We start from the raw sequence: 23559 nt of genomic DNA, 5'->3' as shown, positions 1-23559 counted from the left end.
AATTTAAAGAAAAACTGAGGCACAAAGCATATTCTGTAGATGTGAAAAAATTGATTTGTAGTAAATCCATCGAATGAACTCATGCACTCATTATTAAGTAATTAGTAGGGCTTGTTAAGAGCATCTTTTGTTAATTAGGTATAGTCTGAACAACCTCCTACACTGAAAAAAAGTGGTGTAGAAACATTTTTCATTGCTTGTCAATTTCACAACCAATTACAAAGAAACAGCAAATAACAGCTTGAATTAAATGAAAATTTGAAGTTAAATACTGAAATAGTGTTTTGTAAAAGGTACTTCCGTAATCTTTTTTTTAATGTTTAATTTAAAAAATAATTTTCTACTATGTAAATGATTCTAAATTGTTCAGCTTTTGACAAATGCATTTACATGACCTTTTCATGCAAAGCATTCAAAAAAAAAAAAAATTTTCCCTGAATTGAACCCATGACCTTGCTGTTATTAGTGCGAGGTTTTTCGGTTTGAGATACAGAAACGCTGTACCGTTGCACTTTTTGTGCATTTGTGCAACAGAATTGATGCCTTAAACTATGCAACTATATACTTGAGGTGAGGTGTGCTTTTACTTTTCAAAGAGATCAGACTGTTGTTGCATGTGTTAAAATGTAGAATATTTTGGGCATTTTTATTGTAAATTAATTGGATTTTACCTGCAAAATTGGTTATATAGACTTATAAATGGAAATTTTGTCATTTACTCTTCATGTCAAACAAAACTAAATACTAAGACATTTTTCTTGTGTTCCAAGAAAGAAACTTACCACTTAAAACACAACTCACCTTTTTTCCTCAGAGAATTTTTAAAGTGTAATGCTAGCATGTGTTTTTATTAGAAGCGTGTGATATTAGACATTCAGATGCTGCGATTATGGAGTCAAGGTCTGAACCCTCCCTCGACAGCCGCTCGCTCTGCATATGTCATTATCATAATGAGCATGCACGCATAATTTACAGTTTCTTTAACTTTAATTAACACGACCACAAATAATAATATGAATAATGAATAACTGCTTGGAATTTAATTTCCTGGTTTTTCTCTTGCTTTGACTTTTTCATCTGTTGTTTACCACTTTTTTGGTCCCGTCCGGAAAAATGCACACTCACACGCGCCTTTATGTGCTATAGTGCACTGTTCTGTCCTGCATGTAAGATTTATTCTCACATGTATCTTTAATTCGTCCATCAGAGCGGAGTGCTGTTTGAGTTGAGAGGGAGGCAGGCGGCTCAAAGCAGACGTGTCAAACTAAAGTAACAACCTTAAAAAACGATTTCTCATCAAATTAGGCTGCAGTCCTGTGTCCCACAGCACCTCAAATAAAAAGCAACCATCAATTATGGATATGACCCTCCTTCCTGACTGGAGTTATATATATGTGTGTGTAGCATTTAGACACTCTCTCTCACTCATATTAGCTGCAGCTCCTCCCAGGTGTGCTGCTGAACATTTAATGACGTCCTCAGGGCAAAACACTTAAGGGTTAACCAGCCCAGAAATGCACACACACACACACACACATACACACACAAACTCCTTTAGACACAAATTGACCCCTGTAGCTTCCTTAGGTCAGTTTTCCCTGGATTGGATATCGGTAGGAAATTCAGGCACTCGGTTCTCAACCACAGTCTCCATAACTCAAGCCTTCATGGATAAATCAAGACGGTTATTTTCTGGTAGTGCGGTGAATTTGGATCATACTCATGGCTGGTTACTCATGTAAAGCTGTATTTATTGTAGTAAAGGGACAGATGACACTGTGATTGGCTGTGTGGGAAAAAATTAAGTTTAGACCATTTTGGGTGTTTACTACTGTTAAGTACTGTACATTTTCATCTTAATAGGCAAAATAAAATATTAAAATCACAATTTCAATCATATTGTTTTCTTTTATAATAAAAAAAATTATTTCACGAATTTTAAATAATTTCAGTATTTCTATGATGTAATTTATTAAATGTCTGTTTCCTCTTTTTTCCTCTTTTTTATTTTTATAAATTACATTTTTAAACATTTTAATTTAATATAATCTATATAATTTTAGAATTTTGATTACAAGTTTAAGTTTCAATTTAAAGATTTTCCTGTGCCCTCAATATCACTTTCTATTCTGTTTTCTCTTTCCAGTCTTTTGTAAAATTTCTTCGACAAACAAAAAAAATATAACATCAACCTACAGGAAGTGACATCATTCTGGAGAGAAATCAACAGCAGAGCAAGCATCTGTGAGTATTAGTGATTTATTTGATGAGTTATGTTGTGTTTTTCTTTGCTTTTTTTATATTTGGTTTGCAATAGTGTTAAAAATCAGATATTAAGTCTACATTAACAGTTATTGAACAATTTCTAGACAATTGCTAACTTTAGTTATATTAGTCAATTATTCATTTAGAAACTTTATTCATTTTAAGTGGACCAATTTGACCAACTTTTATTTAATAAAGTCAGTTATTTTTAAGTATTTTTGCTAATTTACATATTTAAAATTAGCCAATTCAACAGAATTTATGAACATTTTGTCACAATTTCACTTTTTATTCTACTTGTATTTGTAAAACAGATCAGCAAAAAAAATAATACTTACATTTACACTATTATAAAGTGTTTTTGAGTATAAGGCCTGTCAGTGTTTATTGTTCAGAGATTTAGAGTTCATGATTTAGATGAGTTTATGTTTATGAGTTTTAGTGCTTGAGCTGTTACAGGTTATTTTTTGCTTACTCATCCCATGCATTTCATAAATTGAGAAAACTTTATTTTTAAAATGTGCCATTGCTATCTAGGAGTTTCATATTTAGATTTTATTGTGTTTAATTCAGATTTCTACTGAACAAGGTTTTAAATTTTTTTTTTAAACATTTCTTGTACAAAATGAACTCAAATTAAGTTAACTGAAGAAGTTTTTATTTTATGAAATGAAATGAAATGAATGACCCAACTGGTTTAGATATGCAATGTTGGTCTGTTAGTGGCAGAAGTTAGATGGTTATTACATGTAGGCCAGCATAAAAGTGCCTAAAATACCGTATGCTGATAACCAGCAACATGATGGATTTAACTGGTCATTTAGGCTGGTCACTAGCTGCTGTATCTCAGCCGACTGAAGCATTACAGTAGCTGATTAGACACTGATTCTCTTAGACATAAACAGACCGTACAAGCTGATCTTAGTCTCTGTCGTGCATTTTTCAAACTTTACCAGTTTTCAGGTTTTTATAAACATCTGCATCAGGGGTCCCACGAGGGCAGGGACGTCCAGGATAGACCAGAACACACACATTTACACACACACTCCGCTCGGCGTCAACGCCCCCCTTTCCATGCTTCCTTCCGCCTGAGTTTCCATAGCAGCATGCAGCGGCCAATCAGATGGCAGTGCCGTAGCGCAGACTGGCAGATTTGAGCGGTTGACGCTGACACGGCCCGTCACCGTGGAAACCCCCCCAGGCACTGTAGCAGTGGGGGGGGTGTGTGTGTGTGTTGTCTGGGTGAGCTGGATGCTAAATGGCCTGCTGTCTGTCAGAGCGTACCCATCATCCTTTGCATGAGTTCAGTGTTTTTAGTCTCAATGAGTGTCTGAGGGACATTTCACATAGCGAACGATATTTGTGTAAGTAGTTGTGAATCATCGTGTAAATGTGTCGACGTCTGTCTGGGAAAAAAGTCTGTCTCTATGTGTGTGTTTGATGTATTGGTGAATCTCATGAAAGCTGTCGCGTCAAAATCATGTGCAGCTCATGTTTCCCCTCAAAATCCAAAGAAATTATAAATAATGTGATTATTTTAAGGACCATTCAGGTCAATATTTACATAAGAGTTAAACATATATATATATATATATACTCGTAGCATTATTAGTATACAGTATTGGACTGTAATTCAGGTAAGTTATACTGTTTTATATATATATATACACACACACACACACACACACATACATACATACATATACATACATACAAATATATAGAGAGAGAGTGAGAAAGAAAGGGAGAATAGCATTATTATTATTATTATTATTATTATTATTATCACACTATACAATCCATCTGTGTGTGTGTATTTATATATTCTGTTATTCTATAATTATTATTATTACTACTACACTATACTGGACTGTAATTCAGGTAAATATTTTTGAGTTATACCATTTCCATAATGTAAAAATACTCGTTACATTAATTATATATATTATATGTATTAATCTATAATTAAAAATATTTTTATTTTTTAAATCATACTAGAGTATTTTGGACTATATAGTAAAACAAAAGTAAAAATAATTAGAATCTGATTACAGTCATCATGAGAATAATGGAAATAAAGTTTTTAAATTATGGAAATGAGAATTTGGTAATAAAAATATGAAGCCTGTTTACTTTTAATTGTAAGGACACTTTAAATTTTAAATACATTTTAGTGTATTTTAGTCTCATTACTGTACTTCAGAAACAAAAATGTGATTATCAAGATGATACACCATGATAGCGTTTGTTGTAATTGCTGTATGCGATTTTAAAATAAATATATATATTGTGTAACAGAATCTAATGAAATCACTGTTAGTCAAAAGTAAAATATCCAGATGCCTTACAGCAAAGAGAATTGGGGTCAAAATGTGCTTAATTGTCATGAAAAATAATGTCACAGATTTTAATGGTCCTAAAAACAAGCTTCATTTTATTTATAAAAAATGTAATTTCTTACCATTTTGTTTTGATGTTGAACTGAAATGTGACCTGGATATGGTTTCATGAGATTCACAGGTCTGAATACATGTATGTATGAGTGTGTGTGTGTGTGTGTGTGTGTGGGTCTCGAGTTGTCAATAATGTCAGATTTTGAGCTGATCGAGGCACTGCTCCGTTTCAGCGGCTCTGTTTATACACGGCTCTCGTTTCTCTGCCAGCATCACTCTCGGCTCATCCTGTCTCTCTGTCATTCTCTATACATCTCCTCAGCTCTATACGTTCACTCTATATCTGTCTGCGGAGTGCAGCTCGCCTGCATTAATTCAACTCGGCTTCATTAAACCGGACCACTGGAGAATTAGAGTCACGAGCTTTCTGCTGTGTGTGAGGAACACTGAATTAGTGTTTGCATTTATGTGAAGATTGAGAAAATAATTCATGTGGATACAGTAGGAATGTGTGCTTGTGTGTTTGGCTCTTGGCAGCTCATTACAGCTCAGCAGGTAATTGGCCAGACAGGTTGCCCCAAGGAACCCTGGGAACAGAGCTGGGGGGCAGGAAATGAGCAGTGACCGCAGCAGACCACTCCAAAACTCAGTGTGTGTGTGTGTGTGTCATGACCGCGCTGTTAATCGTATGGTTAGCGTTATCGGCCGCTGCAGTGACCACTAACAGATGCATACGTCATACTGCCTTACTAATATACACACACACACACACACTGTTTTTGATTGAGTGCTAGAAATCATTAGAAATCAAATAATACATTTCTTAAATTGATCAAAAGTGACAGTAAAGACATTTAGAATGTTATAAACGATTTGATTCATTAAAGAATGCATCACAGGTTCCACAAAAATATTAATCCTATAAAGCTTATGTGTCATATTTGATGCACACATTGCGAAGGCCTCTAAATGACCAACATGATCAAATTTTTGCTGAAAAACCTGTTGTACACAGTCTATTACATTACATATATTTATACTTTTTAGCAAGTAAACGTCACTAATAATTCATGCCTTTTAGGTTGTGGTTCACGTGTCTTCATGTCAGATTTTTATAAAGTAAACATAGGAATAACTTTTATATTTTCAGCAATATTTCAATATGAACACTTAATGGACTGAAGCAACTTAGGTTTACTTGATTATCCATGCATTATGTTTTAGAAAAATCATGTTTAAATGTGAGTATCAAATATGATCATCAGGCTTTTGAGGAACATTTATTTGTTCATCTCTCAATTATCATCGTATTGCATTGCATTATATGTTTTGAATCTACAGAGCTAATCTAAATATCATCTTACTAAGACATATTATTGGGAGATATAGATTGAAAACTCATATTTATATAATTTTATCTATAAGTATCTGCTATACTCTTTTATAAAGGTCTCATTGATTTACATTACAAGCTATTAGAATTTCATCTCACTTTTTGGCCATAAATATCAGCATATGCATAAAACTGAGGTGTTTTTCCACTTTTCCACTGTACTATATATATATGATCACCATATTTTTACTATACAGTATCATACTATATAAAACATAAAAGCCTGATGTATCAAATATGATACTCAAACACATATGCAGAGTGATAGGAATCACTTTTGAGGTGGTTTATTTGTGATGGAGAGCAATATTGTATATCACAATATGCTGAATATCGCATTTGTTATGTCATGAAAAGGTTTTAGGGTCATTCATACTGACAGCGATTTGCAGCGACAAAACCACCACAAGTCATTCATTTTCAGAGAGCTGGCGGTTTGAGGTGACGTGAGCGACAGCGACTGTTAGCGACAACAAAGCTGAACAGAGTTTAACTTTAAGCAAATAAATGGTGATGAGATGTGGCAACTCTAAATGAGTTCACATGATGCACTTGAGAAGGAATGGCTACTTAAAACCAGTAAAGTGATTCAGAAACCACCTATAATCACTGCGATTAAACGCGATTTGGTTAATTTCTTTGTTTAGCATGTATTTTTGGGCTATATTGCATAATTTGGATTTATTAATGTTGACAGTGCATCATGTTTTTAGTTTCCGTACAGAAGCCGGTCTGAATTGCAGTGCTAATAATGACATGTCATGTTAAAGTTTCAGTTATGTGTAAGTGTTCAGATTTGAGGAAGATGTTGAACGAGCGTCTATCTGAGAGTTCACGAAAACTATCAAGAGTTCAACTACAAATTTAGTTGTTTTCTTTATTGCTTTGAAATTAGTTTAAAGTGCTCTGAATCGCCTTCAGGCATGTGATATGAAGGTCAGGGCATGTCAACCAATGTCAGCTCTTTAGAAACTGTTATGAAGAGTCTTTGGTTTATTGCAGATCATTATTAAACCGCTTCTAATTAGCTGGCCTGTTTATGTCTCGCACTGAAACGGAGAGTGACGTGTGAAGTTATGTGGCGGTGAGAATGAGATGATAGCGCCGCTGAGAGACAGCGGAGGGTGACGGCTTCACATTTAATGAAGTTGAACGGCTCTCGCCCCGGGTCATTTGACTGGGTCATTGTGCTCGTATGTTAATGTCGTTAATTAATGGGAATGTGAGAGGAGCTGCTCTCCTGTGTGTGTATGTGTGTGGGATATATATCCTGGGGCAATGAGGTCGAGCTATAGTTTTGGGAATGACTGGTGGTGAGTAGTTAAACTCAGGTAGAGTCTTGGCTTAAATTAATGCGCCGTGTGTGTGTGTGTGTGTGTGTGTGTGTGTGTGTGTCCTTTCCTCCTGGTAATGAGAGTAACAGTTTTCAACAGTGTGCATTATTAGAATTCAATCCTTAGTTTATGGCCAGGAAAAAATTATACTTTTTTAAAAGTGAAACACTTTAAATTATTTTTAAATGTATGTATTAGTTAATTAAAAAATTTTATGTTTTCATGTTTTAAAAATATTTATCCGTATTTTAGAAAAACGTTTAATACTTTAATATTATTTTGGTTTTGTTCAGTCATTAGTTTCTTGGCCAGAGGAAAAAGATCTTAAAGAAAAACACACTTTAAAATTATTTTAAATGTATGTATTTAATTTTTTATATTTGTATAGTAATATAATAATAATAGTAATATAATATATAAATAATATTTTCAATAATATTTAGAAATATATTTAATACTTTTAATTTTATTTTATTTTTATTCAGTTCTTAGTTTATTGGTTATAAAAAAAAAGCATCTCATTTTTTTTTTTTTTTAAATTAACATTTTCTCAAATTAAAAGATATATATTAAAATATATATATATATATATATATATATGTATGTGTATGTGTATGTGTGTATATATATATATATATATATATATAGAGAGAGAGAGAGAGAGTTTCATTTTCATCAGTTTATGGGCTAAAAAATGAATATGTTTTAAATATCTTTTATACATTTACATTTTAAAATAGAATTTTTTTTGTAAATATTTTAAATACTTAGTTTTATTTTAATGTTAATGTTATGTCAGTCTTTAGTTTACTAGCCAAAAATAGAAAATCTACTTATATCTACATTTTGTAAATATGTTTCATGCTTGAACTTGTAAGCACTGATAACGATGCATTGTTCACATCCATGTTTAAACATGAGGAGATCATACTTGACTACCCTGATCCAAAAAACCTTGGGTTTAGTCAAATATATTGATCTATACAGAGAGGGTTCATTTGTCAATTTTAGTAGGTCTCTAGTGTTTTTAGTAAACAATGTAAATGTATTTAAAGCAAAAGTGTGTCATTTATTATCACTAAACTGAATTGTAAAAATAATGGGATTGTTTTCAAACAGGTTTACAGAAACTTCCCTTCATTTACTGACCATTAAAACAGATAATCTCACGTCACTGGCATATTCTGCATTCATCTGGAACAGAACAGAGTATTTAATAGCAAAAAATGACGCATTTAAATTTTAAGGGAAGCAGGTAAGTGAAATACTCACACACATGTGCTTTTAGCTCATATTGCCAATTCATCACAATTCAGATGCACCCCCAAAAACACACACACACACAAACACATGACCCATCTTGAGTCTGCTAATATTGCTAAGTGTTGTACAAAAATCCACTTTCCATGTGTCCACCCAGACGCTTCAGGCAGAATCGCTGTGCGTGTGTGTGTGGGAGACAGATGTGGAGTGACAGGTTGAGTAGATTGGCCCATGAGCAGTAGTCGCCTTTGGCACTGACATCACACACACATACAACACGCTCAGTCTGACTGTGGGCGATTGTGTGTGTCGAGTGGGAGGATTCGCCACCGCACCAAAAAACCACATAATGAAACCTGACACTGCTGTTGGGGAGAGGGAGGAGCCTGAGTCTGATCTGACACCGCCCACAAGCACACTGTAAAGCTTAGAGGGAAGGGCCTCACATAGACCCGCCCCTCTCACTGTAAGGCTGAAGGGGGAGGGCGATTAGACCCACCCACCAGCTGAGAGGGAGTGGTCTCACTTAGACCCACCCACCAGGACACTGTATGCTGAGAGGGAGGGGCCTCACTTAGACCCGCCCACTGACACACTGTATCTAAACTATAGCAGTGGGATCTTATAGGACTTCAGACTTGCTTATGTGATCCACATGAATTGTCATTAGGGACTTATTTTATTTCTTTATTGAGAGTGAAACAGTAAAAGATCTACTAAGAAGAGCGAGTTATTATATTGTGATTTAAGGTTACAAATACCTTTTTTCTTTGAAATAAGGTGCACTGATTAATAAGACCTGGAACATGTGTGCAGAAAGTAAATGAAGCCAGTGTTAATGATTTATGTTTACTTTAAACTTTATTTGTCCTACAGACTTGAATGATGCCTCAAAATCGTGCAGCAGGTTTTGAATGCGATATTATTTTTCTTAGTGATTCTGCTGTGTTTTCAGCTGGTGGACAATAGATGGATGCCAAGGCTTTTTGTTCGGGTAGAATCTGCGATCTTTGACAACTGGCAACCCAGGTTGTTGAAATACTTTTGGGTAAACTGGCAGTGGGCGGAGTCATACCAACCTAAACAAAAACAGATATTCCGACACAAAATATATATAGTAGAATAACTGGCTGTCGGATTGCTTTTCGGGGAAACAAGTATGTGAACTTAACATGTTTCCTAGTCTGCAAATATGGTATTTTATGCTTAATAATACAGTGAAAAAATGACATACAGCACCTTTAAATGAAAAGAGAGCGAGGCAGAGGTTGCATGTAGTGCCTGAAACTCGTCCCTGAGCCGGGTTGGAGGCATTGTGTAAAAGCCCTGTCACAGCATCACTGGGAAATACACGGCAAACACACACACTCATGCAATCTGCTGATCAGAGACACAGACGCGGCCAATTTGCACTTCTAAGCATCTGCCTTAAACCACTGTGTGTGTGTGTGCGTATTTTTAAACACCATTTCATGAAGCAGAAAATGTACCTGTTAACCTGTTTGACACATCAAAGCGCTCCACTAATAGCTAAACATTTAGCTTCTGAAATGTGAGTGAACAGCTATCGTAGGGTCTGGATTCAGATATCAGCTGCTGCTTTATTAGAGGCCGTACAGACAAACACGAATTACACGACTGCTTAAAGCACAGCGCATCGCACCCTTCGCAGCTGTTTAATGCTAAATTAAAGCAACAGTTCACCCCAAATGAACATTTAGTCATCATTTACTCGCTCGCATGTCGTTCTAAGTTCTGTTATCTTTCTTTCGCAAAATACTAAAGGGGAACACGAAGGCTGTTTTCAATGCTTTTTTTCCACGCATTTACAGTGACTGTGTATTAAAGCTTTCAGACATCAAAAAGATGCAAAGCAGCATAAAATAATCATAAATGGTTTATATGACTCGTGCACCATGTTCCCAGTCATGCAGGAATTTTAAAGGGAGGAACAGACCAAAATTTATTGGCTAAAAATCTTAAATTACCCCTATTATGGATTTTTGAAAATTACCTTTCATGCAGTGTGTAACACAGCCCTAAGTGAATGAAAACATCCTGCAAAGTTTTAAATCTGAAAGTGCACCTTGTATAAAGTTATTGTCTCTCAAAAGAAAGAGTCGACTCTGAATCATTGAAACAAGTCGTTTTTAAAATGAATCCCAAGTCGTTTAATATTGACCTCAACATGAAACATTAGCATATTGCCCGCCCACTTGTTGCAGGCAGACCTGGGAAAACATCATTTTTGTGTTGGTCTGAATGAAAATGCAAATTCATTCTTTGCCACTAGGTGCTGCTTTTGGAGCATTAAAAATAGCTGTTTGACAAAGGGCTGTACACAAAGCAGCACTGTGCTCACAAATGCTGCTTTAAATGAAATCAACCAATCGGACCAATCACTGCAGATTAGCGTCACACAAAGGAGGTGTTTGGAAAAATGAATCCATGAGCGAATCGTTTAAGCAAATAAGGTAAAAATTATAAGACAATGAAAGTGTTTTTTTTACCTTGCATGCATGTCCACCTGTTGTTGGGGACTCCCAAAACCAAAATATGAACCTTTCACAACCCATAATAGGGGCACTTTAACATCTGCACTAGATCGAAATCATGAATGAATCATTCTTTTGAGTCAAATATTTTCTGTGAATCAGTTGGTCCAGTTCAAACAAGCAGTCTGATTGATTTGTTCATGAATTGAACTGATTCAGTCCTGGAGTTCAACTCGGTGGATGACTGGAGAGAATGGTTATCAGTGAATAACATCATTCATTTCAGACAGTTTTCTGATAATATGATAAGTTATTTGAACTACTTTTACTTCATGTTTATGGTGCGTTTGAGTCCTTTCTGATGCATGAAAACTTCATCCCCCTTTCATTTGAAAGCACGGAAAGCAGTCAATGTTTTTTTCACTTTGTGTTTGGCAGGAGAAATATACGACATGAGGGTGAATCAATGAAATGAAAAATAAAAATACATTTTAATTTTAGATGAACTGTTGATCTTCTAAAGATCTTTAATTTTTTTTGTGGAAAAATTGTTTCCATAATAGTTGCCCTGCACGTTTAATACCTGCATGCATTTTGTAGAGTTTTTAGAAGAAAATAATATTTTTTTTATTAAAGTAGAGGAAAAAAAAGAATTTTTTTTTGTGCATTTATGTATTTTGAAGTATAAATATGCAAGTGAAGTAGTTAGTTATACAGTAAATTTTATTCAGCAAAGATGCATTAGATTGATCTAAAGTGGGAGTAAAGACATTTATAATGTTATAAAGTGTTTCTATTTCAAAGAAATGCTGACTGATAATAATAGGAAAAGTTTCTTGAGCATCAAATCAGCATATTAGAATGATTTCTGAAGGATCATGTGATTCTGAAAACTGGAGTAATGATACTGAAAATGCAGCTTTGCATCACTGGAAAAAATGATCTTCTAATATATAGAGTATTTAAATAGAAAACTTTATTTTAAAATGTAATAATATTTCACAATATTACTGCTTTTTAATTGTACTGTATATTTGCACAAATAATTGCAGCCTTGATTAGCATCAGAGACTTCTTTCAAAACATTTTTTTTTAAATCATACAGACCCCTCACTTTTGAATGGTAGTATGTATTTATTTAAGTGCATATTGTGCTTTTAACAGCTTCCCAGTAAACATGCATGATCTGTATTGTGCTACCGTTACAGAATCGTCAGTGTCCCAGTGTTCAGTGAATCAAGGCCCTTCCTAGTGGCTAAATTTGTTCACAATATACTGATACAGCCTGAGTCTCTAGTATTTGCAAAATGATCGTCATCCAGCAATCAATCAAACCAAAACCCGACCGCATGCAGTCATCTGAACGTCTGTGATCAGCTGTGGCACTGCGCAGGTCGACACGCATGTACGTTCCTTTTGTTCTCCTGCGTCTCTCTCAAACCACCCAAAGCGAGCCGGACAGATTGAGTCCAAACGCTGCGCTGAGGCGTTTAAACCGTTACCTTAACACAAAAGCGCCGGACTAATTGACACAGACAGCTATAAAATAGGATCTGTCTTAGAACATCTCTCTTCCGCTGGCTCCCTCTCTTTCTCTCCCTCTTTTCTTCGGACGGATGAAAGGCCATCATTCCATCATGTGTGGTTAGCGTTTTCTTCGTAGCCTGAAGTGAAACAGGAAGTTCTTAACTGTTCAGTGGCTTTTGCTTGAGGCAAGGTTCTACCCTGCTCTCTCTTTCACTGTCTCTCGCTTTCTTCCCCCACCCTCTGAAACACACACACACACACACACACTTCTGTTCGTAGGGCATCTGCCTTCATAACCATCTATGCTTAATACAGCACATGGTAGAAGAACGTCTCAGCAGAAACAGCTTCACTGGCTGTTATTAAACTTCAGAGCTGTTCAGGCTCATGCCAAAATGAACACAGCTGCGAATTTACAGATAAAATGTTTGGATATCATTGCATTAAATAACAAAATATCAAAGCAAGTGTCATCAGTGCTCAAACTCTGCAGGAGGGTTTTTTTTTAGAACTAATTTCACTTTTTGAGCTGTTTTTACAGCTCCTCTCGCAATCGTTTTTAGTGCATGAAGTCAGTTCCCCTCACTTTCCCAGTGACAGATTTTTCTGATTTCTAACCAATCGTATTTTCAGCTTTGGGCTGACAGGGCTTCAATAATATTCCTATTAACATGTCATTTTCTCCTGGTTTTAACAGTATTATATACAGTAGTTTATCATAAAACGTAAGTTAGTATTTGTCAAGCAAAATAAACTTAGCTTTCTTGTGAAATATTTTGCTTAAAAAATATGCTAATGCATTTTTTCTGTAAAATTAAATAATTGATATTTTGTATCAAACAGTGACTTTCAGACATTTTAGTGTGACTTTCAATGCAATTTGAAATTTTCATTTAATTTTAGTTTAAGTAGTTTATTAATTTAGTTTCCAATTTTAATTTTTTTTTAATGTACTTAATTATTTACCATTTTATATATTTTTTTATAAATATGTAATATTTTATATAATTATTTAATATTTAATGTTTTTATTTAATATTTATTTTTAAATTTATATTTTCTAAAAATAATTTATTTCAGTTTTAATTATTTTAGTACTTCAACTTATTTCAGTTTAGTTGCAAAGGAAACATTTCAAAATTTTGTGTTCAAGTTTTTTTCTAAAAGAGAGAAGGAGAGAGAGAGTGTGTGTGTATTCATCTAATATATAATATATGAAAATATTTTTGTTAATTAAAATTAAGTTTATTTTAGTTTTCGATAGATAGATAGATAGATAGATAGATAGATAGATAGATAGATAGATAGATAGATAGATAGATAGATAGATAGCCAAACCTATTTCACCTTAAAAAAAGCAAATGGGTGATAAATATAAAAGAGATTGTGTGAAACAGAACAGTGTGAAAGAAACAATAAAAGACAGATGAGAAAATTGCAAAATTGATAAAGTGAGCAGAGGCCACGAGGTGGAGAAGGCAGGAGAAGGGAACGAGTGTGAGCTGCATTGAGATTCTTGGCCTGTATCTGCTGGCAGTGGGGTGTGAGCTGAGATCTGCTGCATAATTGTGAAACCGCAGGGACTGCAGCTCTGACCAGCCTGTCAAAACACCATGACAATCGTCCCTCACCGCACAGCAGACAGGCCAGAGAGAGACAGCGAGAGGGTGTCAGCGTTTTGACTGATATACCAGCTGAGAAGTTATAATTACGATCTCTCTCTGACATTTGTAATCTAAGCGCACACACACACACACACACGGATCCTGTGGACTGTGGTTCTTGTGGAGCTTGTGGGGGTGTGCTGGTCTGTACGGGAGTGCTTTAGCCGCTAGGCTGGGTAGCGATTTCCACGCCGCTGCGTTTTGAGGCTAATTAGTTTGGATATTAACGGGACGAAACCCCAAGCAGCTTCTAAATGTCACCCGTTCTCCCCACAGACACAAACACACGCCGGTTCACGCTCTTTGCCCCATTCCACCGCCCCCCAGAAAAGCGCCGCGGGGAAAACCAAGAAAAAGCCAAGAAGCGTCGGTGCCGGGTCACGGCGACGTGTGGAATAGCAAAGCCGTGTCACTGCGCTCGGCATTCTGGGAGCACTGGAGTGAGCCGAGAGAGCCTTCATCAGACAGACAGACAGACGGACAAACGCTGGGGCTTTAAAGGTGAATTTTACCCAGAAATCAAATTGCTAGATTTTCCTTGATGTGTTGAGAAGTAACTTTCTGCTAAGGGATCATGTTGTGAGGCCCAAAACACCTTCAGCAGACACACAAACCCAACAAACGAACCTATCTGTCTGTCTGTCTGTCTGTCTGTCTGTCTGTCTGTCGCTTTATGATTCTAACTTCAAACAAGGTTTTGCCAAATCAACATTTGTGGTTTTTAACAAACTTTTCTTTTCTCTTTATAAAAACATTTACATGAATTTCTTTGAATCAATGAAATACATTTTAATTATACTTCCTTACATTTAATTTCAATGAGCAATTCTGCATCTTGTTTGCTACTTCTATTCAAATTCAGGAACTAAATTGTACTTTAAAAGTCATTCTCAATTCAATTCAGAATGGCGCACACCTCGATCGATTCCAGTCATGTTATTTTCCTTGGCTAACTGAAATATATATTTACAAATCTGTGTGAATTGATTGCTGTGAATCATATTTGTTTTATTTTTGACTTCTGACTCAATAGCAGCTCATGATGGCATAAAGATGTTCTCAAAACTGTGAATAAGACTTGTAAACACAGACCACCCTTTTGAAAAAAACAGCATATGTTGCTTATGTTATGAAGCATGGCAGCTGGTTTGAGCTCGTTTAAGCTGGTCATGTGCTGGTCCTAGTAGCTCCTGCTCAGGACTAGCTCATAACCAGCTTAAACCAGCTCATGAGGACCAGCTCAAACCAGCTGCCATGCTTCAAAACATACCTAACCAGCATATGCTGTTTTTTTTTAACAGCGCACAGTATACGCCATGTTTGTCTGTGGGCAGGTTATGGAGAAACAGTCAGTTATGTTGTAGTGTGTGTAACTCTTAAGCCTTTGGAAAAGGGATACATGGCCACAGAGATGAAAGTGATGAGAGAGAGGGAAAGCAGGAAACCATGAGACACTGCTAGCATGTGAATGCACTGCTGTAACAGACATAAAGAAACCGTGTCTGTGTGCATAACTTATTTTATACACTGAGGCTGGAGATAGAGAGAGAAAGAGCGAGCGTTTGACACAGAGGTCACCTTCATCTCATCTGGGAAAATCGTCTTCACAGGGATCCTCTGCAGCAAGGGATTGTGGGTGTTGTGGCTATCCAGAATACTGAATGTTGCAGTACAAACCTTGAAAAGCACCCACAGGAAAGTGTTATAGCTCGGAGGTTGCTCTTATATAACTTTAAAGTAAAGATTAATTTTAGGGATCAACTTTGTCTCAGATGTTTCTCCTAACTGTGGAAATACAGTAAGAGTATGCGCTATAACATGGAAAATCTTGTGATTTACCTTGACAAGAAATGTTTGAGTTCATAATGAACTTTGATTTCAGTCTGAGACATTGTTGACATCTCTTTTGAAACTCTGGAGGAGATGCAAGTGAGATTACTGTGTTGAAACATCTGAAAAGTTGGCGATCGCAAGTCTCCATTTGCTCTCCATGAAATCTCATTACTGTCGAGGAGCAACAATTGATGCATGTGAGATGAGGTCATTTTCTTAGGATAAATTTCTGAGAAGCAGGTGGTTTTAATTTCAAGTCTGTTTGCTCTCTATAAAATCTCATTGCAGTTGAGGAGCAACAATTGAGACATTGTTGAGGCTTTTTTTGAAACTTTAGAGGAGATATATGTGAGATTACTGTGGTATTTTTCTTAGGAGAAACAATTGAGAAGTAGAAGATTTCAAGTCTTAATTTGCTATCCATAAAATCTCATTGTTGTCGAGAAGCAGCAATTGAGACATTGTTGAGATCTCTTTTGACACTCTAGAAAAGATGCATATGAGATGAATGTGGTCTTTGTCTTCTAAGAAACTCTGCTCTAAAGGCCATTGCACACTGAGTCTGAAATATTCATACATACAAAATAAATGCAACCTCACGTTGTGTCAACCACGTTTACACACTGCCTCCGAAACAAAAAAATCGGATCGGGTTCAATTTTCTGTGTTTTTTGCATCCGTAGCAAGCATTTTGAGAGCTGTTTTGACAATTCAGAGCCACCGTACAAGCGATCGCCCAAATTCATCCACTTCGTCTCGCAGCACAAAGCACTGTAGAGATCCTTGCACACCGAGTTCACAGAAATTGGTGGTCTTCTTTTTAATATGCGGCTCTAGTATCGCTAGCAAAGCATCAAACTGAGCCAGTGACATCCTGAAGTAAGCTTTGAATCGCCTGTGATAATCCCACTGGGGGAACTCTCCTTCCTCTCTATATCTCAGGATTGGATGGACCCAATTTTTCCTTTTTTTTTCTCTTTTTAAAAGTGAGAGGACAACAAAATCATCCTCACTGCTCGAAGACTTCATTTAGTACCGTTTTGCACATTTTTTCACAACGGATTAATTAATACGCATCAGACTCAGTGTGCAAGGTTTCTGTGCATGACAAATTTTTAGGATGACGAATACGAAAAAGCGCATACAAAAATTTCAGACTTTAAAGCCAAAATCAAAGTTCAGCATGAATTCCAACATTTCTCATAAAGTTAAATGACAAGATTAAAATTTGTATAGTGCTATACTCTTGCTGGATTAAAAAAATTTCAGTCTGTTAGGCAAAACATCTAAAAAGCAGTCTCAATTGGCTCTTTTGAAAAACGCTAGAGGAGATGCATGGGAGATTACTGTGGCCTTTTAGGAGGGACTTCTGTGAAATAGATTATTTCAATTTCAAGTCTGAATTTGCTCTCCATAAAATCTCATTGCTGTTGAGGAGCAACAAGTGAGACACTAAAGATAACTCATCTGTGATATTTCTTTCCTTTGCACACACACACACACACATTCTGTCTTGAGGTGTGTGTGTTCGCTCCGTGTGCTGTTTTGTTTACATCAGTGTGTTTTTTTACGCTCTGAATATAAACACAGATCTTGCGGTTTGTTTTTATTTGCGAGAACGACAGGGATGATGAAATGATATAATAAAAGTGCCGGTGTGTGTGTGTGAGTGTGAGTGTGTGAGGCAACGATCAGAGCTGGAATGGCTGTTTGTATTAATATTCCCTCAGGTGTGAAAGAGAAGAGATGAAATCAGATGTGGCTCTGATGTTACGCCTCCTGATAAACTGATATAATTAAAAATAAATATAAACCTTCTATTTCCCTCCGTGCCGCAGGCCATGGAAGTGTGAGGTAGATTTCCTTTGAATGCAGGGATGGTAATTTCTCTAAAATCATCAAATCTGACAACAAAGAAATGAAGATCTCCAGCGCTGCGCACACGGATTTCTCTCTCTCTCTTTCACAGTTACACTTTTCTCTCTCTCGCACACACTCAAACATTCACAGAGGCCTTAAAACATCTCTGAAAATTAGGGTCAGAAATGAGAAATTAGAGAGATATTTCACCCAAAAAGCCTCATGTCTTGCCCACCCTGTATGACTTGCTCTCTGCTGCACAAGACAAAAGATATTTTGAAGAATGTTTGGAATGAAACACTGACTTTCATTGTATGGCCAAGACAAAAAAAAGACATTTAAATATATTTTCTTTGTTTCACAGAAAAAAAAGAAAGGCATGTGGTGTAAGTAAATTATAAAAGTCTGCATTTTTAAACAGTAATATTGTCAAATATTATAACAATTTAAAATAACACTTTTCTATTTGAATATATTGTAAAATGTAATTTATTCCTGTGATGCAAAGCTGAATTTTCAGCATCATTACTCCAGTCTTCAGTGTCACGATCCTTCAGAAATCATTTTGATATTTTGATTTGCTGCTAAGGAAACATTTCTTAACATATTTAATGCTTCATAATGTTATAGGTTTCAATATAATTGTATTAAAATATGCTCTTGCAAGCACTATTCATATTGTGCTTGTTTGTTAGGGTGTTTGTAAAATCTGCTTGTCATCTATATTTCTTGGTTATTACTGTCAACCGTAATGGTTTCAGGAGAATTAGGCCAGTATTTAAATTCCCAAATGCTCATTACCTGCAAAAATGTCAGAGAGCAGCCCTACAGCGTTTAGTAGTGGTCAAATAAAGATTTTTAAAATGACTTTTGGGCCAATTCCTCCATGTTAACACAGAGATGGCGATTCGGGCAGAAATTCAATTACCAAACAGTAGATAATTCAGCTGGGAATTTTCTCCTGGCTGGAGGAGAAAAACATAGACTGATTCGCATTATGATGGCAAAAACTCAGAATTGCAGATTATCATCTGCAAATGCTCAAATGACATCATGTGTCTATGTAAAACAATTATAGTCTGTGTTTGCATGAAGAAATTGGCCCATCTAAGTCCAAATCTGCTGAAAATTATTCTTATGTAAAAGTAAAATATCCCTGGAAATGGTTTTTTTTCAGTGATTTCATAGAGGAATCATTTTTTTGAACCTAAAAAATCTAAAGAAGGACCTTTTGTGGAATGGAAAGATTCCATAGATTTTAAAAGATTTGTCATGGAAGCATCAACGTCAATAAAGAACCGTCATGTTTAATAGTTTAGGAGGCAAATGTTGCACCCATATTGCAAAAATAATTCAATTAATTTCTGACACTGGCTTTTTCTGATCCAAAAATTACAACACAAATCGGTTCAGGCACAAATGCGATTCAATCGCACATCTCCTCATTTACATACTTGCTCATTTAAATATCCACGCATTCTCATTAAGGGCTGCAGCAGAGGCCGATCATGTGACCTCGTTGTCCGTCAAAGGCATCTCTGAGTTAATCACCCTCTCCATGCTGGTTTCTTCTTTTTTCTCTCTCTCTCTTTCTCTTCCTTCTCTGTGTTTTTTTCCAGGTTCCCTTTAGAGAAAGTTTCAAGAAGTTTCTATAAATTAATAAAGATCTGGTGCTGTATGAAGCCGATCTGGCTTTGAACGGGAGGGTATTGATCTCACAGGTGAAGCAGGGATCAGCACTTCAAACAGAATGCGTTTTTCCAGAGGAGAGTTTGGAATGGCAGGCGCACTCCCATCTGAAAGCCACAGGAACCCACCAAACCCACACAACGGGTCATACGACAGAGACAATGGCCACATTTTGTATTTCACCTGTTTTAGCAAAAAAAACATTAAGGAAAGCGTCAAGAAATGAGCAAGGTTTGGTTGTTGCTAGTTAGTTCCGCTCCGTTCATTTGATTGGATGAGCGGCATTCTGAGAGCATGGATGTTAAATAAACAGTTGAACAGTTCTTAAAAGAACCATTTTTTTCTTGTTGTGAAGAGCGTTTTAGTCTGTAAAGTAACTTTTGTGGAATGGAAAGGTTTCTTGGATGTTAAAGGTTCTTTATGGAACCATCAACTCCAATAAAGTACCTTTATTTTGAAGTGTTCAGCTGCATCACTCTTGAAGGTTCTTTAGAGTAGTAACAGTTTCTTCACAATAAGAAAAAAAAAGTTATTTTAAGAACTGTTCACTGAAATGTTCTATGAGGAACCCAAAATGTTCTTCTATTGCATCGAAGTGATAAAAAGGTTCTTAAAATTTTTAAATGTTCTTCACACTGAGAAAAAAATGGTTCTTTTTAAGAACTGTTCACTGAAAGATTCTATGGGAAAATAGTTCTTCTATGAAATCGCTGGGAAAGCCCCCGTATTTAAGAGTGTCTAAAATGTCAATATTAACATTTAACTGTTTAGTGTGATATTACTTAATGCTCTGTGTCTGTGTGTGGGTTATTAGTGTGTGAGCCGGTTTGTCTCTGAGCCGTGTAAGATGATGATTCTAATTAAAAGTGTAATATAGGAGAGTTTCCTCTGTTTGACTTCAGCTTCAGGGAACAAATCCTGCGGTTAATCCAACCCAAGCGCACTGCCAGCGGCCTCACAGGAGAGTGTGTGTGTGTGTGTATGTGTGTGCTTCTGTGTGTGCATGTTCAAGGGAGGACAGTGATGGCATATATCTGATCTACCTGCTGTGTCACATGGTACGGAGTTGCCTATGTTTCGTCTGATGTGTGCTGCATGTAAAAATGGCAAGTGCTTTTCGCAATCACACGCTTTAAGCTGATTGGCTGATTTGCACAAGTCAGGGTGTGCTGGTTTACATCAGCCCGTCTGGAAAAGTTGTCTGCGCAAGTTCCCAGGTTGCTAAAATGAGCCTTCTGAGGAAGACCTACTTGCTGGATTTGCCAAAGTTTGGGGGGGTTCACGACATCAAGTCTTTGAAAGTTTCGTCTGAGGCCCCTTGTTCAGACAGGCAGATTCTTTTTTTCTGACATATCTGATTAAAATCTCTTTAGTTGGTTGTAGCTTGAACAGCAATAAACCACATGAAATCAGATGTTTACAAACTAGACCCAAACCACATCCAGCAGGCACATCATCATTTGGGACATGATGTGTAACATCCAAGTGCACGATATAGGCCTACTCTTGATTCTGAACAAGCGATCAAGATCTGATTGCACATAATACCAAATAATTCTAGATTTTATTTAGATACTACACAGGCAAAAATACAAGTAAAAAAAAAATCTATTTTGTGACATTTAAATTTTTTGTTTACATTTAAAAAAAAAAAAATTATATTGTCTATATAAATATTTTCCTAAATATGAATAAAAATGGTGTGTGTGTGCGCATGCATATGTTTTCATAGAACTATTACTCTGATATAAATAAGTAAATGTTTTGAAAAGAGTCATTTTGACTGAATGATTTAAAAGAATCATTTGTTAACTTGAATCATTTGATTGCACTATACACAATTTTTTAATTATCTCAGTTGCCAGCCAGGGTTATTATAGTTAACTAAACCTAAAACTTAAATCTAAACCTTAAAAAAAACTGAAATAAAACAAAATATAAAAAAAAAACAATCATATTTTATACTAAAAATAACAAACTAAAACTCAAATAAAAATTTAATAAAAACTATACAGACATATACAAAAAACTATAAAATGACAAAACTAAATTATTAAATCATTAACTACATTGAAAATTATAAAGGAAAATAAAAATTAAATCAATGATAAAAAATCGTTATAAAACTAACCCAACCATAACGATCACTATTACTGCGTGTATGATCTTTGATTTGGCCTGATTAAATGATGTTATCTCTCTTCTGTGTGTGATTAGTTATCAAAAACACCAGATAAAACACACACACTAGAACAGAAATGCACTAAATGTCTGTGTTTAAAACCCGCCACCAAACTACACACACACACACACACACACCTGGCAGTAAGCGACATGTTCCTCTGCCGCTCTGTGTTTGTGTGTGTGTGTGTGCGCTCGCTCAGATCTCGCTGTTCAGGTAACTGTTGTTTTGCTGCATACGCATGTTTACTCGTTTTCCTCTCCCTCCTCCTGTGGCAGGCCTGTCATCCCTCGCTCCGTGTTAAAAGCGCTCTGAGAGGCAGCTAATGCTGCTCAACAACACGCCTGAGCTTTGAAGAGACACACACACACGCGGTCCGGGTTACATCCTCGCTGTTACAGTTAGTCTCTCACTCACACATACACACACACACACACACACAGCGCTGGTCTCCAATTACTGCTTCCTCCATTGTTTTTGTCGATCGGCTAGGCCTTGATGGAGTGTCACGGATAGACTGTGTGTGTGTGTGTGTGTGTGTGTGTGTGTGTGTGGATTCCTCCCTGGTTTGTGCTGACAGACGGCCAATTTATGCCGCAGTTACCCAGCATGCATCGGTGGATTAATCAGTGTTCTCATTTGCATAAATCAGCAGTGGAGGCGGGCCTTTGCATCATGCTGGTGGGTTGGCTGGGTGGATTCGGGGGGTCTGATTTGATTGGTTGATCTGGCTGTCAGTATTTGTGTTGCCCTGCAGGTCCCCCCTCCCTCACAGTAGTGTGCAAACCTCACACACACGCTCACAGACGGAATAGGCCTCCTGTCAGAGGCTCGTTTGGAATTCCCTTTAAAGCCGGACGGAGCGTCTGTACCTGTCAGAATGCCTGAGAAAAGATCTCTGTGACTGACTCATACACACACGCGCCGGGCTGTACCTCACCCACCCTCCAGACAAATGCCTTCATCTAACACTTCAGAGAGAACCGGCCAGCGAGAGGAGAGGAGAGGAGAGGAGAGGAGAGGAGCGGAGCAGAAATATTTAACTCCATAATGAGTCCAACATGGTTGACCCTTTAATTAAATGTGTGAATCAGTAATTCGTTGTGCTGTGGAACTGAGTAGCGGTTCTGTTTTTATTGATTTGGAGATGTAATGGAGTTCTTAAGAATCAAATTTAGTCTCAGATTGTTTGCTTAAAATTACTTAAGATAAATACAAATTAGTCAAAAGTTGACATGCTCTACCTTTTAAAAGTTTGGGATCTGTCTTTTTTTTTTAAAGAAATTAATACTTCTATCCTGAAAGGATGCATTAAATTGATCAAAAGTGACAGTAAAGACATTTATATTGTCTTTAATGTCATAAGATTTCTGTTTCAAATAAGTGCTGTCTGTAAACTTTCTATTAATTTAAGAATCCTGAATAAAAATCCCAGCAACAGGGATCGTTTTCAGAACATCCTGGCAAGGTTCTCTCCAAGTTATGAAGAAACATTCTTCCAGTAACGTTAATAGACCCTTTGTTCAATGTTCTTAAAACATTAGCAGAAAAGAATTATCTGTATATTGTTCATTGGACATTTAAATTGTCTGTTTAATGCTTTTTAAATGTTACTATTTTTCCCAGCATGTGCAGAGAACATTCAAAAATAACATTCCCCA

The sequence above is a fragment of the Barbus barbus genome, assembly GCF_936440315.1.
Source record: "Barbus barbus genome assembly, chromosome: 24".
NCBI lineage: Eukaryota > Metazoa > Chordata > Actinopteri > Cypriniformes > Cyprinidae > Barbus > Barbus barbus.
This window is presented reverse-complemented; position numbering follows the sequence as displayed.